Source organism: Phyllobates terribilis, unplaced genomic scaffold, assembly GCF_046119375.1.
Source record: "Phyllobates terribilis strain yellow unplaced genomic scaffold, ASM4611937v1 Scaffold_40__1_contigs__length_11209783, whole genome shotgun sequence".
Lineage (NCBI taxonomy): Eukaryota > Metazoa > Chordata > Amphibia > Anura > Dendrobatidae > Phyllobates > Phyllobates terribilis.
The window spans coordinates 5,993,730-6,014,971 of record NW_027362800.1 but is presented as its reverse complement, the minus strand read 5'-3'; the positions used below and the strand labels follow the sequence as shown (position 1 = coordinate 6,014,971).

Here is a 21,242-nt window from a genome sequence, read left to right as displayed (position 1 = left end):
ACTTCAGCAACTGTGCATTGCATTGCCATGTAATGTAATGTAATGCAATGCTATCTATCTAGCTCTCCCTCTATACTTCCTTTTGGATAAACAGACATATTAGGCAAGCATTTTGGAGCTTTCACCTAAATAACTACAGGTGGTGAGATAAGCTGCACAATATAATTGACCTTTCAGTATATTGTTGCACACACACCATCTATTTAGCAAATGCCCTTGTTATCAACAGCAGCCTTTTAAACTCACCTGAGCTAACAGGTATGTGAGCTGGTTACTCTGCTGCGCTTAAAATTTCTTTTTTGGTTTGCTACAATGCCTTTTCTGAAACGTTGTCTCCCTCTGCTGGAACACTGACTTCTTTCATTTAATGCCTGCAGACTATAAAAGAGAAACCAACCCAAAAAGTTTGGTTGATTAGTCTGTGGCATTCTTTTAAACTGTTGCGTATGGCGGTCTCTGTGAGCTTCTCAGTGACATTCAGCCATCCAGGTATCCCGTCTGCAGTAGACGGAATGTGGCAATGGAACGCTGGCTGCGCGTGTCATAATAGGCTCTGAGCCTTTATATACCTGCGCACAGCAGCAGCCACCTTCAGTCTGCTGCTGGACAGCCAGCAGCAGCAGCAGCAGGAGAGGTAATTAATCAGCAACCCTCCTGCTAAGGGTAGACAGCTGCTCGTTCCACCCCCCCCCCGCCTTAATTGGTTCTCCTCCCTTCCAACGGTGTTGAGGCGGGTGGGAACAGCCGGGGGTTGAGGGTACTGTGCTAAAAGAGGTGAAGTTATGCAGATCTAAAACGCGTGGATTGCAGCAGCAGCAAGCCGAAAAGTGCAGGCATGTGAGGGATCTAGAGGTTGACAGCATGTCTTCTTAACGGGAGTCCAGGTTTCCATCTCCACAAATGGACTTTTCAGAATCCTTGGGTGGCACCGTAGTCGGAATCCAATTCTGGTTATCGCTTCTCGGCCTTTTGGCTAAGATCAAGTGTAGTATCTGTTCTTATCAGTTTAATATCTGATACGTCCCCTATCTGGGGACCATATATTAAATGGATTTTTAGAACAGGGAGATGGAAAAAGAGCTTGCTCTGTCCACTCCACGCATTGACCTGGTATTGCAGTATCTCCAGGACCGGTGCACCCCTTCTTTAATGCAGTTTCTAAAATCAGAAAGAATTGAATTCAATGCTTTTTGTTCATTTTGCTTGTTTGTCGGATTTTGGGATGGACTCTTTGGCTTTGCTTTTCTTCTCCTCATTGGATTTTTCATGTTAAAAGTTGCAGAAGCCAGATGACAAGCTCATTTTGGTTCAACTTCAGCAACTGTGCATTGCATTGCCATGTAATGTAATGTAATGCAATGCTATCTATCTAGCTCTCCCTCTATACTTCCTTTTGGATAAACAGACATATTAGGCAAGCATTTTGGAGCTTTCACCTAAATAACTACAGGTGGTGAGATAAGCTGCACAATATAATTGACCTTTCAGTATATTGTTGCACACACACCATCTATTTAGCAAATGCCCTTGTTATCAACAGCAGCCTTTTAAACTCACCTGAGCTAACAGGTATGTGAGCTGGTTACTCTGCTGCGCTTAAAATTTCTTTTTTGGTTTGCTACAATGCCTTTTCTGAAACGTTGTCTCCCTCTGCTGGAACACTGACTTCTTTCATTTAATGCCTGCAGACTATAAAATAGAAACCAACCCAAAAAGTTTGGTTGATTAGTCTGTGGCATTCTTTTAAACTGTTGCTTATGGCGGTCTCTGTGAGCTTCTCAGTGACATTCAGCCATCCAGGTATCCCGCCTGCAGTAGACGGAATGTGGCAATGGAACGCTGGCTGCGCGTGTCATAATAGGCTCTGAGCCTTTATATACCTGCGCACAGCAGCAGCCACCTTCAGTCTGCTGCTGGACAGCCAGCAGCAGCAGCAGCAGGAGAGGTAATTAATCAGCAACCCTCCTGCTAAGGGTAGACAGCTGCTCGTTCCACCCCCCCCCCGCCTTAATTGGTTCTCCTCCCTTCCAACGGTGTTGAGGCGGGTGGGAACAGCCGGGGGTTGAGGGTACTGTGCTAAAAGAGGTGGAGTTATGCAGATCTAAAACGCGTGGATTGCAGCAGCAGCAAGCCGAAAAGTGCAGGCATGTGAGGGATCTAGAGGTTGACAGCATGTCTTCTTAACGGGAGTCCAGGTGGCCATCTCCACAAATGGACTTTTCAGAATCCTTGGGTGGCACCGTAGTCGGAAACCAATTCTGGTTATCGCTTCTCGGCCTTTTGGCTAAGATCAAGTGTAGTATCTGTTCTTATCAGTTTAATATCTGATACGTCCCCTATCTGGGGACCATATATTAAATGGATTTTTAGAACAGGGAGATGGAAAAAGAGCTTGCTCTGTCCACTCCACGCATTGACCTGGTATTGCAGTATCTCCAGGACCGGTGCACCCCTTCTTTAATGCAGTTTCTAAAATCAGAAAGAATTGAATTCAATGCTTTTTGTTCATTTTGCTTGTTTGTCGGATTTTGGGATGGACTCTTTGGCTTTGCTTTTCTTCTCCTCATTGGATTTTTCATGTTAAAAGTTGCAGAAGCCAGATGACAAGCTCATTTTGGTTCAACTTCAGCAACTGTGCATTGCATTGCCATGTAATGTAATGTAATGCAATGCTATCTATCTAGCTCTCCCTCTATACTTCCTTTTGGATAAACAGACATATTAGGCAAGCATTTTGGAGCTTTCACCTAAATAACTACAGGTGGTGAGATAAGCTGCACAATATAATTGACCTTTCAGTATATTGTTGCACACACACCATCTATTTAGCAAATGCCCTTGTTATCAACAGCAGCCTTTTAAACTCACCTGAGCTAACAGGTATGTGAGCTGGTTACTCTGCTGCGCTTAAAATTTCTTTTTTGGTTTGCTACAATGCCTTTTCTGAAACGTTGTCTCCCTCTGCTGGAACACTGACTTCTTTCATTTAATGCCTGCAGACTATAAAAGAGAAACCAACCCAAAAAGTTTGGTTGATTAGTCTGTGGCATTCTTTTAAACTGTTGCGTATGGCGGTCTCTGTGAGCTTCTCAGTGACATTCAGCCATCCAGGTATCCCGCCTGCAGTAGACGGAATGTGGCAATGGAACGCTGGCTGCGCGTGTCATAATAGGCTCTGAGCCTTTATATACCTGCGCACAGCAGCAGCCACCTTCAGTCTGCTGCTGGACAGCCAGCAGCAGCAGCAGCAGGAGAGGTAATTAATCAGCAACCCTCCTGCTAAGGGTAGACAGCTGCTCGTTCAACCCCCCCCCCCCGCCTTAATTGGTTCTCCTCCCTTCCAATGGTGTTGAGGCGGGTGGGAACAGCCGGGGGTTGAGGGTACTGTGCTGAAAGAGGTGGAGTTATGCAGATCTAAAACGCGTGGATTGCAGCAGCAGCAAGCCGAAAAGTGCAGGCATGTGAGGGATCTAGAGGTTGACAGCATGTCTTCTTAACGGGAGTCCAGGTGGCCATCTCCACAAATGGACTTTTCAGAATCCTTGGGTGGCACCGTAGTCGGAAACCAATTCTGGTTATCGCTTCTCGGCCTTTTGGCTAAGATCAAGTGTAGTATCTGTTCTTATCAGTTTAATATCTGATACGTCCCCTATCTGGGGACCATATATTAAATGGATTTTTAGAACAGGGAGATGGAAAAAGAGCTTGCTCTGTCCACTCCACGCATTGACCTGGTATTGCAGTATCTCCAGGACCGGTGCACCCCTTCTTTAATGCAGTTTCTAAAATCAGAAAGAATTGAATTCAATGCTTTTTGTTCATTTTGCTTGTTTGTCGGATTTTGGGATGGACTCTTTGGCTTTGCTTTTCTTCTCCTCATTGGATTTTTCATTGTAAAAGTTGCAGAAGCCAGATGACAAGCTCATTTTGGTTCAACTTCAGCAACTGTGCATTGCATTGCCATGTAATGTAATGTAATGCAATGCTATCTATCTAGCTCTCCCTCTATACTTCCTTTTGGATAAACAGACATATTAGGCAAGCATTTTGGAGCTTTCACCTAAATAACTACAGGTGGTGAGATAAGCTGCACAATATAATTGACCTTTCAGTATATTGTTGCACACACACCATCTATTTAGCAAATGCCCTTGTTATCAACAGCAGCCTTTTAAACTCACCTGAGCTAACAGGTATGTGAGCTGGTTACTCTGCTGCGCTTAAAATTTCTTTTTTGGTTTGCTACAATGCCTTTTCTGAAACGTTGTCTCCCTCTGCTGGAACACTGACTTCTTTCATTTAATGCCTGCAGACTATAAAAGAGAAACCAACCCAAAAAGTTTGGTTGATTAGTCTGTGGCATTCTTTTAAACTGTTGCGTATGGCGGTCTCTGTGAGCTTCTCAGTGACATTCAGCCATCCAGGTATCCCGTCTGCAGTAGACGGAATGTGGCAATGGAACGCTGGCTGCGCGTGTCATAATAGGCTCTGAGCCTTTATATACCTGCGCACAGCAGCAGCCACCTTCAGTCTGCTGCTGGACAGCCAGCAGCAGCAGCAGCAGGAGAGGTAATTAATCAGCAACCCTCCTGCTAAGGGTAGACAGCTGCTCGTTCCACCCCCCCCCCGCCTTAATTGGTTCTCCTCCCTTCCAACGGTGTTGAGGCGGGTGGGAACAGCCGGGGGTTGAGGGTACTGTGCTAAAAGAGGTGAAGTTATGCAGATCTAAAACGCGTGGATTGCAGCAGCAGCAAGCCGAAAAGTGCAGGCATGTGAGGGATCTAGAGGTTGACAGCATGTCTTCTTAACGGGAGTCCAGGTTTCCATCTCCACAAATGGACTTTTCAGAATCCTTGGGTGGCACCGTAGTCGGAAACCAATTCTGGTTATCGCTTCTCGGCCTTTTGGCTAAGATCAAGTGTAGTATCTGTTCTTATCAGTTTAATATCTGATACGTCCCCTATCTGGGGACCATATATTAAATGGATTTTTAGAACAGGGAGATGGAAAAAGAGCTTGCTCTGTCCACTCCACGCATTGACCTGGTATTGCAGTATCTCCAGGACCGGTGCACCCCTTCTTTAATGCAGTTTCTAAAATCAGAAAGAATTGAATTCAATGCTTTTTGTTCATTTTGCTTGTTTGTCGGATTTTGGGATGGACTCTTTGGCTTTGCTTTTCTTCTCCTCATTGGATTTTTCATGTTAAAAGTTGCAGAAGCCAGATGACAAGCTCATTTTGGTTCAACTTCAGCAACTGTGCATTGCATTGCTATGTAATGTAATGTAATGCAATGCTATCTATCTAGCTCTCCCTCTATACTTCCTTTTGGATAAACAGACATATTAGGCAAGCATTTTGGAGCTTTCACCTAAATAACTACAGGTAGTGAGATAAGCTGCACAATATAATTGACCTTTCAGTATATTGTTGCACACACACCATCTATTTAGCAAATGCCCTTGTTATCAACAGCAGCCTTTTAAACTCACCTGAGCTAACAGGTATGTGAGCTGGTTACTCTGCTGCGCTTAAAATTTCTTTTTTGGTTTGCTACAATGCCTTTTCTGAAACGTTGTCTCCCTCTGCTGGAACACTGACTTCTTTCATTTAATGCCTGCAGACTATAAAAGAGAAACCAACCCAAAAAGTTTGGTTGATTAGTCTGTGGCATTCTTTTAAACTGTTGCTTATGGCGGTCTCTGTGAGCTTCTCAGTGACATTCAGCCATCCAGGTATCCCGCCTGCAGTAGACGGAATGTGGCAATGGAACGCTGGCTGCGCGTGTCATAATAGGCTCTGAGCCTTTATATACCTGCGCACAGCAGCAGCCACCTTCAGTCTGCTGCTGGACAGCCAGCAGCAGCAGCAGCAGGAGAGGTAATTAATCAGCAACCCTCCTGCTAAGGGTAGACAGCTGCTCGTTCCACCCCCCCCCCGCCTTAATTGGTTCTCCTCCCTTCCAACGGTGTTGAGGCGGGTGGGAACAGCCGGGGGTTGAGGGTACTGTGCTAAAAGAGGTGGAGTTATGCAGATCTAAAACGCGTGGATTGCAGCAGCAGCAAGCCGAAAAGTGCAGGCATGTGAGGGATCTAGAGGTTGACAGCATGTCTTCTTAACGGGAGTCCAGGTGGCCATCTCCACAAATGGACTTTTCAGAATCCTTGGGTGGCACCGTAGTCGGAAACCAATTCTGGTTATCGCTTCTCGGCCTTTTGGCTAAGATCAAGTGTAGTATCTGTTCTTATCAGTTTAATATCTGATACGTCCCCTATCTGGGGACCATATATTAAATGGATTTTTAGAACAGGGAGATGGAAAAAGAGCTTGCTCTGTCCACTCCACGCATTGACCTGGTATTGCAGTATCTCCAGGACCGGTGCACCCCTTCTTTAATGCAGTTTCTAAAATCAGAAAGAATTGAATTCAATGCTTTTTGTTCATTTTGCTTGTTTGTCGGATTTTGGGATGGACTCTTTGGCTTTGCTTTTCTTCTCCTCATTGGATTTTTCATGTTAAAAGTTGCAGAAGCCAGATGACAAGCTCATTTTGGTTCAACTTCAGCAACTGTGCATTGCATTGCCATGTAATGTAATGTAATGCAATGCTATCTATCTAGCTCTCCCTCTATACTTCCTTTTGGATAAACAGACATATTAGGCAAGCATTTTGGAGCTTTCACCTAAATAACTACAGGTGGTGAGATAAGCTGCACAATATAATTGACCTTTCAGTATATTGTTGCACACACACCATCTATTTAGCAAATGCCCTTGTTATCAACAGCAGCCTTTTAAACTCACCTGAGCTAACAGGTATGTGAGCTGGTTACTCTGCTGCGCTTAAAATTTCTTTTTTGGTTTGCTACAATGCCTTTTCTGAAACGTTGTCTCCCTCTGCTGGAACACTGACTTCTTTCATTTAATGCCTGCAGACTATAAAAGAGAAACCAACCCAAAAAGTTTGGTTGATTAGTCTGTGGCATTCTTTTAAACTGTTGCTTATGGCGGTCTCTGTGAGCTTCTCAGTGACATTCAGCCATCCAGGTATCCCGCCTGCAGTAGACGGAATGTGGCAATGGAACGCTGGCTGCGCGTGTCATAATAGGCTCTGAGCCTTTATATACCTGCGCACAGCAGCAGCCACCTTCAGTCTGCTGCTGGACAGCCAGCAGCAGCAGCAGCAGGAGAGGTAATTAATCAGCAACCCTCCTGCTAAGGGTAGACAGCTGCTCGTTCCACCCCCCCCCCGCCTTAATTGGTTCTCCTCCCTTCCAACGGTGTTGAGGCGGGTGGGAACAGCCGGGGGTTGAGGGTACTGTGCTAAAAGAGGTGGAGTTATGCAGATCTAAAACGCGTGGATTGCAGCAGCAGCAAGCCGAAAAGTGCAGGCATGTGAGGGATCTAGAGGTTGACAGCATGTCTTCTTAACGGGAGTCCAGGTGGCCATCTCCACAAATGGACTTTTCAGAATCCTTGGGTGGCACCGTAGTCGGAAACCAATTCTGGTTATCGCTTCTCGGCCTTTTGGCTAAGATCAAGTGTAGTATCTGTTCTTATCAGTTTAATATCTGATACGTCCCCTATCTGGGGACCATATATTAAATGGATTTTTAGAACAGGGAGATGGAAAAAGAGCTTGCTCTGTCCACTCCACGCATTGACCTGGTATTGCAGTATCTCCAGGACCGGTGCACCCCTTCTTTAATGCAGTTTCTAAAATCAGAAAGAATTGAATTCAATGCTTTTTGTTCATTTTGCTTGTTTGTCGGATTTTGGGATGGACTCTTTGGCTTTGCTTTTCTTCTCCTCATTGGATTTTTCATGTTAAAAGTTGCAGAAGCCAGATGACAAGCTCATTTTGGTTCAACTTCAGCAACTGTGCATTGCATTGCCATGTAATGTAATGTAATGCAATGCTATCTATCTAGCTCTCCCTCTATACTTCCTTTTGGATAAACAGACATATTAGGCAAGCATTTTGGAGCTTTCACCTAAATAACTACAGGTGGTGAGATAAGCTGCACAATATAATTGACCTTTCAGTATATTGTTGCACACACACCATCTATTTAGCAAATGCCCTTGTTATCAACAGCAGCCTTTTAAACTCACCTGAGCTAACAGGTATGTGAGCTGGTTACTCTGCTGCGCTTAAAATTTCTTTTTTGGTTTGCTACAATGCCTTTTCTGAAACGTTGTCTCCCTCTGCTGGAACACTGACTTCTTTCATTTAATGCCTGCAGACTATAAAAGAGAAACCAACCCAAAAAGTTTGGTTGATTAGTCTGTGGCATTCTTTTAAACTGTTGCTTATGGCGGTCTCTGTGAGCTTCTCAGTGACATTCAGCCATCCAGGTATCCCGCCTGCAGTAGACGGAATGTGGCAATGGAACGCTGTCTGCGCGTGTCATAATAGGCTCTGAGCCTTTATATACCTGCGCACAGCAGCAGCCACCTTCAGTCTGCTGCTGGACAGCCAGCAGCAGCAGCAGCAGGAGAGGTAATTAATCAGCAACCCTCCTGCTAAGGGTAGACAGCTGCTCGTTCCACCCCCCCCCGCCTTAATTGGTTCTCCTCCCTTCCAACGGTGTTGAGGCGGGTGGGAACAGCCGGGGGTTGAGGGTACTGTGCTAAAAGAGGTGGAGTTATGCAGATCTAAAACGCGTGGATTGCAGCAGCAGCAAGCCGAAAAGTGCAGGCATGTGAGGGATCTAGAGGTTGACAGCATGTCTTCTTAACGGGAGTCCAGGTGGCCATCTCCACAAATGGACTTTTCAGAATCCTTGGGTGGCACCGTAGTCGGAAACCAATTCTGGTTATCGCTTCTCGGCCTTTTGGCTAAGATCAAGTGTAGTATCTGTTCTTATCAGTTTAATATCTGATACGTCCCCTATCTGGGGACCATATATTAAATGGATTTTTAGAACAGGGAGATGGAAAAAGAGCTTGCTCTGTCCACTCCACGCATTGACCTGGTATTGCAGTATCTCCAGGACCGGTGCACCCCTTCTTTAATGCAGTTTCTAAAATCAGAAAGAATTGAATTCAATGCTTTTTGTTCATTTTGCTTGTTTGTCGGATTTTGGGATGGACTCTTTGGCTTTGCTTTTCTTCTCCTCATTGGATTTTTCATGTTAAAAGTTGCAGAAGCCAGATGACAAGCTCATTTTGGTTCAACTTCAGCAACTGTGCATTGCATTGCCATGTAATGTAATGTAATGCAATGCTATCTATCTAGCTCTCCCTCTATACTTCCTTTTGGATAAACAGACATATTAGGCAAGCATTTTGGAGCTTTCACCTAAATAACTACAGGTGGTGAGATAAGCTGCACAATATAATTGACCTTTCAGTATATTGTTGCACACACACCATCTATTTAGCAAATGCCCTTGTTATCAACAGCAGCCTTTTAAACTCACCTGAGCTAACAGGTATGTGAGCTGGTTACTCTGCTGCGCTTAAAATTTCTTTTTTGGTTTGCTACAATGCCTTTTCTGAAACGTTGTCTCCCTCTGCTGGAACACTGACTTCTTTCATTTAATGCCTGCAGACTATAAAAGAGAAACCAACCCAAAAAGTTTGGTTGATTAGTCTGTGGCATTCTTTTAAACTGTTGCTTATGGCGGTCTCTGTGAGCTTCTCAGTGACATTCAGCCGTCCAGGTATCCCGCCTGCAGTAGACGGAATGTGGCAATGGAACGCTGGCTGCGCGTGTCATAATAGGCTCTGAGCCTATATATACCTGCGCACAGCAGCAGCCACCTTCAGTCTGCTGCTGGACAGCCAGCAGCAGCAGCAGGAGAGGTAATTAATCAGCAACCCTCCTGCTAAGGGTAGACAGCTGCTCTTTCCACCCCCCCCCGCCTTAATTGGTTCTCCTCCCTTCCAACGGTGTTGAGGCGGGTGGGAACAGCCGGGGGTTGAGGGTACTGTGCTAAAAGAGGTGGAGTTATGCAGATCTAAAACGCGTGGATTGCAGCAGCAGCAAGCCGAAAAGTGCAGGCATGTGAGGGATCTAGAGGTTGACAGCATGTCTTCTTAACGGGAGTCCAGGTGGCCATCTCCACAAATGGACTTTTCAGAATCCTTGGGTGGCACCGTAGTCGGAAACCAATTCTGGTTATCGCTTCTCGGCCTTTTGGCTAAGATCAAGTGTAGTATCTGTTCTTATCAGTTTAATATCTGATACGTCCCCTATCTGGGGACCATATATTAAATGGATTTTTAGAACAGGGAGATGGAAAAAGAGCTTGCTCTGTCCACTCCACGCATTGACCTGGTATTGCAGTATCTCCAGGACCGGTGCACCCCTTCTTTAATGCAGTTTCTAAAATCAGAAAGAATTGAATTCAATGCTTTTTGTTCATTTTGCTTGTTTGTCGGATTTTGGGATGGACTCTTTGGCTTTGCTTTTCTTCTCCTCATTGGATTTTTCATGTTAAAAGTTGCAGAAGCCAGATGACAAGCTCATTTTGGTTCAACTTCAGCAACTGTGCATTGCATTGCCATGTAATGTAATGTAATGCAATGCTATCTATCTAGCTCTCCCTCTATACTTCCTTTTGGATAAACAGACATATTAGGCAAGCATTTTGGAGCTTTCAACTAAATAACTACAGGTGGTGAGATAAGCTGCACAATATAATTGACCTTTCAGTATATTGTTGCACACACACCATCTATTTAGCAAATGCCCTTGTTATCAACAGCAGCCTTTTAAACTCACCTGAGCTAACAGGTATGTGAGCTGGTTACTCTGCTGCGCTTAAAATTTCTTTTTTGGTTTGCTACAATGCCTTTTCTGAAACGTTGTCTCCCTCTGCTGGAACACTGACTTCTTTCATTTAATGCCTGCAGACTATAAAAGAGAAACCAACCCAAAAAGTTTGGTTGATTAGTCTGTGGCATTCTTTTAAACTGTTGCTTATGGCGGTCTCTGTGAGCTTCTCAGTGACATTCAGCCATCCAGGTATCCCGCCTGCAGTAGACGGAATGTGGCAATGGAACGCTGGCTGCGCGTGTCATAATAGGCTCTGAGCCTTTATATACCTGCGCACAGCAGCAGCCACCTTCAGTCTGCTGCTGGACAGCCAGCAGCAGCAGCAGCAGGAGAGGTAATTAATCAGCAACCCTCCTGCTAAGGGTAGACAGCTGCTCGTTCCACCCCCCCCCCCGCCTTAATTGGTTCTCCTCCCTTCCAACGGTGTTGAGGCGGGTGGGAACAGCCGGGGGTTGAGGGTACTGTGCTAAAAGAGGTGGAGTTATGCAGATCTAAAGCGCGTGGATTGCAGCAGCAGCAAGCCGAAAAGTGCAGGCATGTGAGGGATCTAGAGGTTGACAGCATGTCTTCTTAACGGGAGTCCAGGTGGCCATCTCCACAAATGGACTTTTCAGAATCCTTGGGTGGCACCGTAGTCGGAAACCAATTCTGGTTATCGCTTCTCGGCCTTTTGGCTAAGATCAAGTGTAGTATCTGTTCTTATCAGTTTAATATCTGATACGTCCCCTATCTGGGGACCATATATTAAATGGATTTTTAGAACAGGGAGATGGAAAAAGAGCTTGCTCTGTCCACTCCACGCATTGACCTGGTATTGCAGTATCTCCAGGACCGGTGCACCCCTTCTTTAATGCAGTTTCTAAAATCAGAAAGAATTGAATTCAATGCTTTTTGTTCATTTTGCTTGTTTGTCGGATTTTGGGATGGACTCTTTGGCTTTGCTTTTCTTCTCCTCATTGGATTTTTCATGTTAAAAGTTGCAGAAGCCAGATGACAAGCTCATTTTGGTTCAACTTCAGCAACTGTGCATTGCATTGCCATGTAATGTAATGTAATGCAATGCTATCTATCTAGCTCTCCCTCTATACTTCCTTTTGGATAAACAGACATATTAGGCAAGCATTTTGGAGCTTTCACCTAAATAACTACAGGTGGTGAGATAAGCTGCACAATATAATTGACCTTTCAGTATATTGTTGCACACACACCATCTATTTAGCAAATGCCCTTGTTATCAACAGCAGCCTTTTAACCCCTTAAGCCCCGCGGGTGGTTTGCACGTTAATGACCGGGCCAATTTTTACAATTCTGACCACTGTCACTTTATGAGGTAATTACTCTCGAACGCTTCAACGGATCCCCCTGATTCTGAGATTGTTTTTTCGTGACATATTGTACTTCATGATTTTGGAAAACTTTCTTCGATATCACTTGCGTTTATTTGTGAAAAAAACGGAAATTTGGCGAAAATTTTGAAAATTTTGCAATTTTCAAAATTTGAATTTTTAAGCCCTGAAATCAGAGCGATATGTCACACAAAAGAGTTAATAAATAACATTTCCCACATGTCTACTTTACATCAGCACAATTTTGGAAAAAAAATTTTTTTTTGTTAGGGAGCTATAAGGGTTAAAAGTTGACCAGCGATTTCTCATTTTTCCAACAAAATTTACAAAACCATTTTTTTAGGGACCACATCACATTTGAAGTCACTTTGAGAGGTCTTTATGACAGAAAATACCCAAAAGTGACACCATTCTAAAAACTGCACCCCTCAAGGTGCTCAAAACCACATTCAAGAACTTTATTAACCCTTCAGGTGCTTCACAGGAATTTTTTGAATGTGGAAGAAAAAAATGAACATTTAACTTTTTTCACAAAAATGTTAATTTAGACCCAATTTTTTTTATTTTCACAGGGGTAACAAGAAAAAATGGACCCCAAAATTTGTTGTGCAATTTCCCCTGGGCACGCAGATACCCAATATTTGGGGAAAAAATACTGTTTGGGCGCACGGCAGGGCTCGGAAGGGAAGGAGCGCTATTTGACTTTTTGATTGTAAAATTTGCTTGAATAATTAGCGGACGCCATGTTGTGTTTGGAGAGCCCATGTGTGCCCAAACTTTGGAGCTCCCCCACAAGTGACCCCATTTTGGAAACTAGACCCCCGAAGGCACCTTTCTAGATGCATAGTGAGCACTTGGAACCCCAAGGTGCTTCACAAATTGATTCGTAACAATGAAAAAGTGAAAAAAAAAACACTTTTTCATTTTTATGAATCAATTTGTGAAGCACCTGAGTGTTCCAAGTGCTCACAATGCATCTAGATAGGTGCCTTGGGGGGTCTAGTTTCCAAAATGGGGTCACTTGTGGGGGAGCTCCAATGTTTGGGCACACAGCGGCTCTCCAAACGCAAAATGGTGTCGCTAACAATTTGAGCCGATTTTCCGTTAAATTTGTTAGAGGACACCATGTTGCATTTAGAGAGTCCCTGTGTGCCCAAACATTGGAGCTCCCCCACAAGTGACCCCATTTTGGAAACTAGACCCCCCAAGGCACCTATCTAGATGCATAGTGAGCACTTGGAACCCCCAGGTGCTTCACAAATTGATTCGTAACAATGAAAAAGTGAAGAAAAAAACACTTTTTCATTTGTATGAATCAATTTGTGAAGCACCTGAGGGTTCCAACTGCTCACTATGCATCTAGATAGGTGCCTTGGGGGGTCTAGTTTCCAAAATGGGGTCACTTGTGGGAGAGCTCCAATGTTTGGGCACACAGGGACTCTCTAAATGCAACATGGTATCCGCTAACAAATTGAATGGAAAATCGGCTCAAATTGTTAGCGGACACCACATTGCGTTTGGAGAGCTTCTCTGTGCCCAAACTTTGGAGCTCCCCCACAAGTGACCCCATTTTGGAAACTAGACCCCCCAAGGCACCTTTCTAGATGCATAGTGAGCACTTGGAACCCCCAGGTGCTTCACAAATTGATTCGTAATAATGAAAAAGTGAAAAAAAAAAACACTTTTTCATTTTTACGAATCAATTTGTGAAGCACCTAGGGGTTCCAAGTGCTCACTATGCATCTAGATAGGTGCCTTGGGGGGTCTAGTTTCCAAAATGGGGTCACTTGTGGGGGAGCTCCAATGTTTGGGCACACAGGGACTCTCTAAATGCAACATGGTATCCGCTAACAAATTGAATGGAAAATCGGCTCAAATTGTTAGCGGACGCCACATTGCGTTTGGAGAGCCCCTCTGTGCCCAAACTTTGGAGCTCCCCCACAAGTGACCCCATTTTGGAAACTAGACCCCCCAAGGCACCTTTCTAGATGCATAGTGAGCACTTGGAACCCCCAGGTGCTTCACAAATTGATTCGTAATAATGAAAAAGTGAAAAAAAAAAACACTTTTTCATTTTTACGAATTAATTTGTGAAGCACCTAGGGGTTCCAAGTGCTCACTATGCATCTAGATAGGTGCCTTGGGGGGTCTAGTTTCCAAAATGGGGTCACTTGTGGGGGAGCTCCAATGTTTGGGCACACAGGGACTCTCCAAATGCAACATGATATCCGCTAACAATTTGAGCCGACAATTTGTTAGCGGATATCATGTTGCATTTGGAGAGTCCCTGTGTGCCCAAACATTGGAGCTCCCCCACAAGTGACCCCATTTTGGAAACTAGACCCCCCAAGGCACCTATCTAGATTCATAGTGAGCACTTGGAACCCCAGGTGCTTCACAAATTGATTCATAAAAATGAAAAAGTGTTTTTTTTTTCACTTTTTCATTTTTACGAATCAATTTGTGAAGCACCTGGGGGTTCCAAGTGCTCACTATGCATCTAGAAAGGTGCCTTGGGGGGTCTAGTTTCCAAAATGGGGTCACTTGTGGGGGAGCTCCAAAGTTTGGGCACAGAGGGGCTCTCCAAACGCAATGTGGTGTCCGCTAACAATTTGAGCCGATTTTCCATTCAATTTGTTAGCGGATACCATGTTGCATTTAGAGAGTCCCTGTGTGCCCAAACATTGGAGCTCCCCCACAAGTGACCCCATTTTGGAAACTAGACCCCCCAAGGCACCTATCTAGATTCATAGTGAGCACTTGGAACCCCAGGTGCTTCACAAATTGATTCATAAAAATGAAAAAGTGTTTTTTTTTTCACTTTTTCATTTTTACGAATCAATTTGTGAAGCACCTGGGGGTTCCAAGTGCTCACTATGCATCTAGAAAGGTGCCTTGGGGGGTCTAGTTTCCAAAATGGGGTCACTTGTGGGGGAGCTCCAAAGTTTGGGCACAGAGGGGCTCTCCAAACGCAATGTGGTGTCCGCTAACAATTTGAGCCGATTTTCCATTCAATTTGTTAGCGGATACCATGTTGCATTTAGAGAGTCCCTGTGTGCCCAAACATTGGAGCTCCCCCACAAGTGACCCCATTTTGGAAACTAGACCCCCCAAGGCACCTATCTAGATTCATAGTGAGCACTTGGAACCCCAGGTGCTTCACAAATTGATTCATAAAAATGAAAAAGTGTTTTATTTTCACTTTTTCATTTTTACGAATCAATTTGTGAAGCACCTGGGGGTTCTAAGTGCTCACTATGCATCTAGATAGGTGCCTTGGGGGGTCTAGTTTCCAAAATGGGGTCACTTGTGGGGGAGCTCCAATGTTTGGACACACAGGGGCTCTCCAAACGCAACATGGCATCCGCTAACAATTTGAGCCGATTTTCCATTCAATTTGTTAGCGGACACCATGTCGCATTTGGAGAGCCCGTGATGTGCCTAAACAGTGGAGCTCCCCCACAAGTGTCCCCATTTTGGAAACTATACCCCTCAAAGATTTTATTAAGGTGTATAGTGAACATTTTGAACCCAGAGGTACGGCACATTATTTGTTTACATTAGGTCATCATATTGAATAAGTTTTCATTATTCTTGAGCGCAAGTGCTCGCTACTTGAGTTTGCATCGGGTACTCAGGTATGCACCATGTACAGCGTGTGCTCGAGTGACATGCTCGAGTCCCTGCTCCGCATTTTTCACGGTTATTAGACACCCAAAAAAAAACATGCGGGGATCGCTCGTGCATGGCAGGCAATCCCCATAAAGTTTTTTGGCCGCGAAGCATATGGGGCAGAGACTCGAGCATGTCACTCAAATACCCACGATACTAAATGCATACCAGAGCACCCGATGCAAACTCAAGTAGCGAGCACTTGCTCTCAACACTAGTCGCCATATCGTCATCTTTTTTTCTTACTTTTGAAAAAAATCCCAACCCCAGCCCTAACCCTAGCACAACCCTAGCCCCAGCACAACCCTAGCCCCAGCACAACCCTAGCCCCAGCACAGCCCTAGCCCCAAACCCAGCCCTAACCCTAGCCCAATCCTAACTCAAGAGTTTATTTTTGACGCCGTTCCTTGTGCGGTATAAGTGATTAGACGACTTTATTCTTCGGGTCGGTGTGATTACAGCAATGCCAGAATCATATGGGGTTTTTATGACTGACAGCTGTCACACACTAAAAGACGCATTTTTTGTAAAATCTAGTTTTTGCATCGCCATATTTTGAGAGCTATAATTTTTCCAGATTTTGGCAGACAGTCATGTGACGGCTCGTTTTTTGCGGGATGACTTGACGTTGTTATTGGTGCCATTTTCAGGCACGTGACATTTTTTGATCGCTTTCTATTCCGATTTTTGGGAGGCAGAATAAACAAAAACCAACAATTCAGGAATTGTTTTTTTTTTTTTTTTTTTATTCTGTTCCGCGTGTGGTAAAATTGATGAGGCAGCTTTACTCTTCGGGTCAGTACGTTTACAGCGGTACCACATTTGTATCATTTTTCTATGTTTTGGCGCTTATACACAATAAAAGCTATTTTATAGAAAAAAATATTTTTTAGTATCGCTTTATTCTGAGAGCTATAACTTTTTTATTTTTCAGCTGATGGAGCTATATGGCGGCTTGTTTTTTGCGGGACGAGATGACGTTTTCAGCGGTATCATTTTTATTTATATGCGTCTTTTTGATCGCGTGTTATTCCACTTTTTGTTTGGCGGTATGGTGATAAAGCATTGTTTTTTGCTTGTTTTTTTTTTTTTTTTTTTTACCGTGTTCACTGAAGGGGTTAACTAGTGGGACAGTTTTATAGGTCAGGTTGTTCCGGACGCGGCGATACCAAATATGTGTACTTTTATTGTTTTTTTTTTATTTTTTTTATAATAATATTTATTGATGGGTACATTATATTTTTATTTTTGGTGTATTATTTTTTTTATTTTTTTATAATATTTTTGCACATTTTTTTTTTTTTTTTTTTCCACTTTCACACAGTTTATACACTTTATTACTTTGTCCCACTCTGGGACTTTCACTTTTTTTTTCTGATCGCCTGCATGGCACAGGAATGGAGCACCATCCCTATGCCGTGCAGGCTGTCAGAAATGCACAGTGTGAAGATTGCTTGGAGATGCACTGCGCATGTCAAAGCAATCTTCCTGCTCTCTGGTGACCCGGATGTTGTCATGACGACATCGGGTCGTCATGGCAACACCCGGGAAGCCTTTGCAGACTGCGCTGGAAGCCGGAAGAGGAGGTGAGTATCGCCGATCACCTCCCCTTGCCCCCGCAATGCCGCGATCGACTTCGATCGCAGCATCGCGGGGGTTAATGTGCTGGGAGCGGTGCGTGACCGCTCCCTGCACATAGTACCGGGTGTCAGCTGTGACAATCAGCTGACACCCGGCGGCGATCGCGCCCGCACAGCCTGTGTGCGGGCGCGATCGCGATGACGTACTAATACGGGTCTGGCTCTTAAGTCCCAGGGCACAGACGCGTATTAGTACGTCAGATGTTATTAAGGGGTTAAACTCACCTGAGCTAACAGGTATGTGAGCTGGTTACTCTGCTGCGCTTAAAATTTCTTTTTTGGTTTGCTACAATGCCTTTTCTGAAACGTTGTCTCCCTCTGCTGGAACACTGACTTCTTTCATTTAATGCCTGCAGACTATAAAAGAGAAACCAACCCAAAAAGTTTGGTTGATTAGTCTGTGGCATTCTTTTAAACTGTTGCTTATGGCGGTCTCTGTGAGCTTCTCAGTGACATTCAGCCGTCCAGGTATCCCGCCTGCAGTAGACGGAATGTGGCAATGGAACGCTGGCTGCGCGTGTCATAATAGGCTCTGAGCCTATATATACCTGCGCACAGCAGCAGCCACCTTCAGTCTGCTGCTGGACAGCCAGCAGCAGCAGCAGCAGGAGAGGTAATTAATCAGCAACCCTCCTGCTAAGGGTAGACAGCTGCTCGTTCCACCCCCCCCCCCGCCTTAATTGGTTCTCCTCCCTTCCAACGGTGTTGAGGCGGGTGGGAACAGCCGGGGGTTGAGGGTACTGTGCTAAAAGAGGTGGAGTTATGCAGATCTAAAACGCGTGGATTGCAGCAGCAGCAAGCCGAAAAGTGCAGGCATGTGAGGGATCTAGAGGTTGACAGCATGTCTTCTTAACGGGAGTCCAGGTGGCCATCTCCACAAATGGACTTTTCAGAATCCTTGGGTGGCACCGTAGTCGGAAACCAATTCTGGTTATCGCTTCTCGGCCTTTTGGCTAAGATCAAGTGTAGTATCTGTTCTTATCAGTTTAATATCTGATACGTCCCCTATCTGGGGACCATATATTAAATGGATTTTTAGAACAGGGAGATGGAAAAAGAGCTTGCTCTGTCCACTCCACGCATTGACCTGGTATTGCAGTATCTCCAGGACCGGTGCACCCCTTCTTTAATGCAGTTTCTAAAATCAGAAAGAATTGAATTCAATGCTTTTTGTTCATTTTGCTTGTTTGTCGGATTTTGGGATGGACTCTTTGGCTTTGCTTTTCTTCTCCTCATTGGATTTTTCATGTTAAAAGTTGCAGAAGCCAGATGACAAGCTCATTTTGGTTCAACTTCAGCAACTGTGCATTGCATTGCCATGTAATGTAATGTAATGCAATGCTATCTATCTAGCTCTCCCTCTATACTTCCTTTTGGATAAACAGACATATTAGGCAAGCATTTTGGAGCTTTCACCTAAATAACTACAGGTGGTGAGATAAGCTGCACAATATAATTGACCTTTCAGTATATTGTTGCACACACACCATCTATTTAGCAAATGCCCTTGTTATCAACAGCAGCCTTTTAAACTCACCTGAGCTAACAGGTATGTGAGCTGGTTACTCTGCTGCGCTTAAAATTTCTTTTTTGGTTTGCTACAATGCCTTTTCTGAAACGTTGTCTCCCTCTGCTGGAACACTGACTTCTTTCATTTAATGCCTGCAGACTATAAAAGAGAAACCAACCCAAAAAGTTTGGTTGATTAGTCTGTGGCATTCTTTTAAACTGTTGCTTATGGCGGTCTCTGTGAGCTTCTCAGTGACATTCAGCCATCCAGGTATCCCGCCTGCAGTAGACGGAATGTGGCAATGGAACGCTGGCTGCGCGTGTCATAATAGGCTCTGAGCCTTTATATACCTGCGCACAGCAGCAGCCACCTTCAGTCTGCTGCTGGACAGCCAGCAGCAGCAGCAGCAGGAGAGGTAATTAATCAGCAACCCTCCTGCTAAGGGTAGACAGCTGCTCCTTCCACCCCCCCCCGCCTTAATTGGTTCTCCTCCCTTCCAACGGTGTTGAGGCGGGTGGGAACAGCCGGGGGTTGAGGGTACTGTGCTAAAAGAGGTGGAGTTATGCAGATCTAAAACGCGTGGATTGCAGCAGCAGCAAGCCGAAAAGTGCAGGCATGTGAGGGATCTAGAGGTTGACAGCATGTCTTCTTAACGGGAGTCCAGGTGGCCATCTCCACAAATGGACTTTTCAGAATCCTTGGGTGGCACCGTAGTCGGAAACCAATTCTGGTTATCGCTTCTCGGCCTTTTGGCTAAGATCAAGTGTAGTATCTGTTCTTATCAGTTTAATATCTGATACGTCCCCTATCTGGGGACCATATATTAAATGGATTTTTAGAACAGGGAGATGGAAAAAGAGCTTGCTCTGTCCACTCCACGCATTGACCTGGTATTGCAGTATCTCCAGGACCGGTGCACCCCTTCTTTAATGCAGTTTCTAAAATCAGAAAGAATTGAATTCAATGCTTTTTGTTCATTTTGCTTGTTTGTCGGATTTTGGGATGGACTCTTTGGCTTTGCTTTTCTTCTCCTCATTGGATTTTTCATGTTAAAAGTTGCAGAAGCCAGATGACAAGCTCATTTTGGTTCAACTTCAGCAACTGTGCATTGCATTGCCATGTAATGTAATGTAATGCAATGCTATCTATCTAGCTCTCCCTCTATACTTCCTTTTGGATAAACAGACATATTAGGCAAGCATTTTGGAGCTTTCACCTAAATAACTACAGGTGGTGAGATAAGCTGCACAATATAATTGACCTTTCAGTATATTGTTGCACACACACCATCTATTTAGCAAATGCCCTTGTTATCAACAGCAGCCTTTTAAACTCACCTGAGTTAACAGGTATGTGAGCTGGTTACTCTGCTGCGCTTAAAATTTCTTTTTTGGTTTGCTACAATGCCTTTTCTGAAACGTTGTCTCCCTCTGCTGGAACACTGACTTCTTTCATTTAATGCCTGCAGACTATAAAAGAGAAACCAACCCAAAAAGTTTGGTTGATTAGTCTGTGGCATTCTTTTAAACTGTTGCTTATGGCGGTCTCTGTGAGCTTCTCAGTGACATTCAGCCGTCCAGGTATCCCGCCTGCAGTAGACGGAATGTGGCAATGGAACGCTGGCTGCGCGTGTCATAATAGGCTCTGAGCCTATATATACCTGCGCACAGCAGCAGCCACCTTCAGTCTGCTGCTGGACAGCCAGCAGCAGCAGCAGCAGGAGAGGTAATTAATCAGCAACCCTCCTGCTAAGGGTAGACAGCTGCTCGTTCCACCCCCCCCCCCCCGCCTTAATTGGTTCTCCTCCCTTCCAACGGTGTTGAGGCGGGTGGGAACAGCCAGGGGTTGAGGGTACTGTGCTAAAAGAGGTGGAGTTATGCAGATCTAAAACGCGTGGATTGCAGCAGCAGCAAGCCGAAAAGTGCAGGCATGTGAGGGATCTAGAGGTTGACAGCATGTCTTCTTAACGGGAGTCCAGGTGGCCATCTCCACAAATGGACTTTTCAGAATCCTTGGGTGGCACCGTAGTCGGAAACCAATTCTGGTTATCGCTTCTCGGCCTTTTGGCTAAGATCAAGTGTAGTATCTGTTCTTATCAGTTTAATATCTGATACGTCCCCTATCTGGGGACCATATATTAAATGGATTTTTAGAACAGGGAGATGGAAAAAGAGCTTGCTCTGTCCACTCCACGCATTGACCTGGTATTGCAGTATCTCCAGGACCAGTGCACCCCTTCTTTAATGCAGTTTCTAAAATCAGAAAGAATTGAATTCAATGCTTTTTGTT

General features: G+C 44.6%; 12 non-coding genes across 12 annotated transcripts; all 12 read left to right on the top strand.

The window, feature by feature from the left end:
• Positions 1-953: 953 nt before the first annotated feature.
• On the top strand, positions 954-1,144 carry LOC141188314 (U2 spliceosomal RNA). The gene has a single exon (XR_012262418.1). It is a non-coding gene; the product is annotated as a U2 spliceosomal RNA (small nuclear RNA).
• Positions 1,145-2,264: 1,120 nt separating this feature from the next.
• On the top strand, positions 2,265-2,455 carry LOC141188312 (U2 spliceosomal RNA). Its single transcript, XR_012262417.1, has one exon. It is a non-coding gene; the product is annotated as a U2 spliceosomal RNA (small nuclear RNA).
• Positions 2,456-3,577: 1,122 nt separating this feature from the next.
• LOC141188311 (U2 spliceosomal RNA) lies at positions 3,578-3,768 on the top strand. Its single transcript, XR_012262416.1, has one exon. It is a non-coding gene; the product is annotated as a U2 spliceosomal RNA (small nuclear RNA).
• Positions 3,769-4,888: 1,120 nt separating this feature from the next.
• On the top strand, positions 4,889-5,079 carry LOC141188310 (U2 spliceosomal RNA). The gene has a single exon (XR_012262415.1). It is a non-coding gene; the product is annotated as a U2 spliceosomal RNA (small nuclear RNA).
• A 1,120-nt stretch (positions 5,080-6,199) lies between these two features.
• Positions 6,200-6,390, top strand: LOC141188309 (U2 spliceosomal RNA). Its single transcript, XR_012262414.1, has one exon. It is a non-coding gene; the product is annotated as a U2 spliceosomal RNA (small nuclear RNA).
• A 1,120-nt stretch (positions 6,391-7,510) lies between these two features.
• Positions 7,511-7,701, top strand: LOC141188307 (U2 spliceosomal RNA). Its single transcript, XR_012262412.1, has one exon. It is a non-coding gene; the product is annotated as a U2 spliceosomal RNA (small nuclear RNA).
• A 1,119-nt stretch (positions 7,702-8,820) lies between these two features.
• LOC141188306 (U2 spliceosomal RNA) lies at positions 8,821-9,011 on the top strand. The gene has a single exon (XR_012262411.1). It is a non-coding gene; the product is annotated as a U2 spliceosomal RNA (small nuclear RNA).
• Positions 9,012-10,127: 1,116 nt separating this feature from the next.
• On the top strand, positions 10,128-10,318 carry LOC141188305 (U2 spliceosomal RNA). The gene has a single exon (XR_012262410.1). It is a non-coding gene; the product is annotated as a U2 spliceosomal RNA (small nuclear RNA).
• A 1,121-nt stretch (positions 10,319-11,439) lies between these two features.
• LOC141188304 (U2 spliceosomal RNA) lies at positions 11,440-11,630 on the top strand. The gene has a single exon (XR_012262409.1). It is a non-coding gene; the product is annotated as a U2 spliceosomal RNA (small nuclear RNA).
• A 6,746-nt stretch (positions 11,631-18,376) lies between these two features.
• Positions 18,377-18,567, top strand: LOC141188303 (U2 spliceosomal RNA). The gene has a single exon (XR_012262408.1). It is a non-coding gene; the product is annotated as a U2 spliceosomal RNA (small nuclear RNA).
• A 1,119-nt stretch (positions 18,568-19,686) lies between these two features.
• On the top strand, positions 19,687-19,877 carry LOC141188301 (U2 spliceosomal RNA). The gene has a single exon (XR_012262407.1). It is a non-coding gene; the product is annotated as a U2 spliceosomal RNA (small nuclear RNA).
• Positions 19,878-21,000: 1,123 nt separating this feature from the next.
• LOC141186892 (U2 spliceosomal RNA) lies at positions 21,001-21,191 on the top strand. The gene has a single exon (XR_012261128.1). It is a non-coding gene; the product is annotated as a U2 spliceosomal RNA (small nuclear RNA).
• Positions 21,192-21,242: the final 51 nt, after the last annotated feature.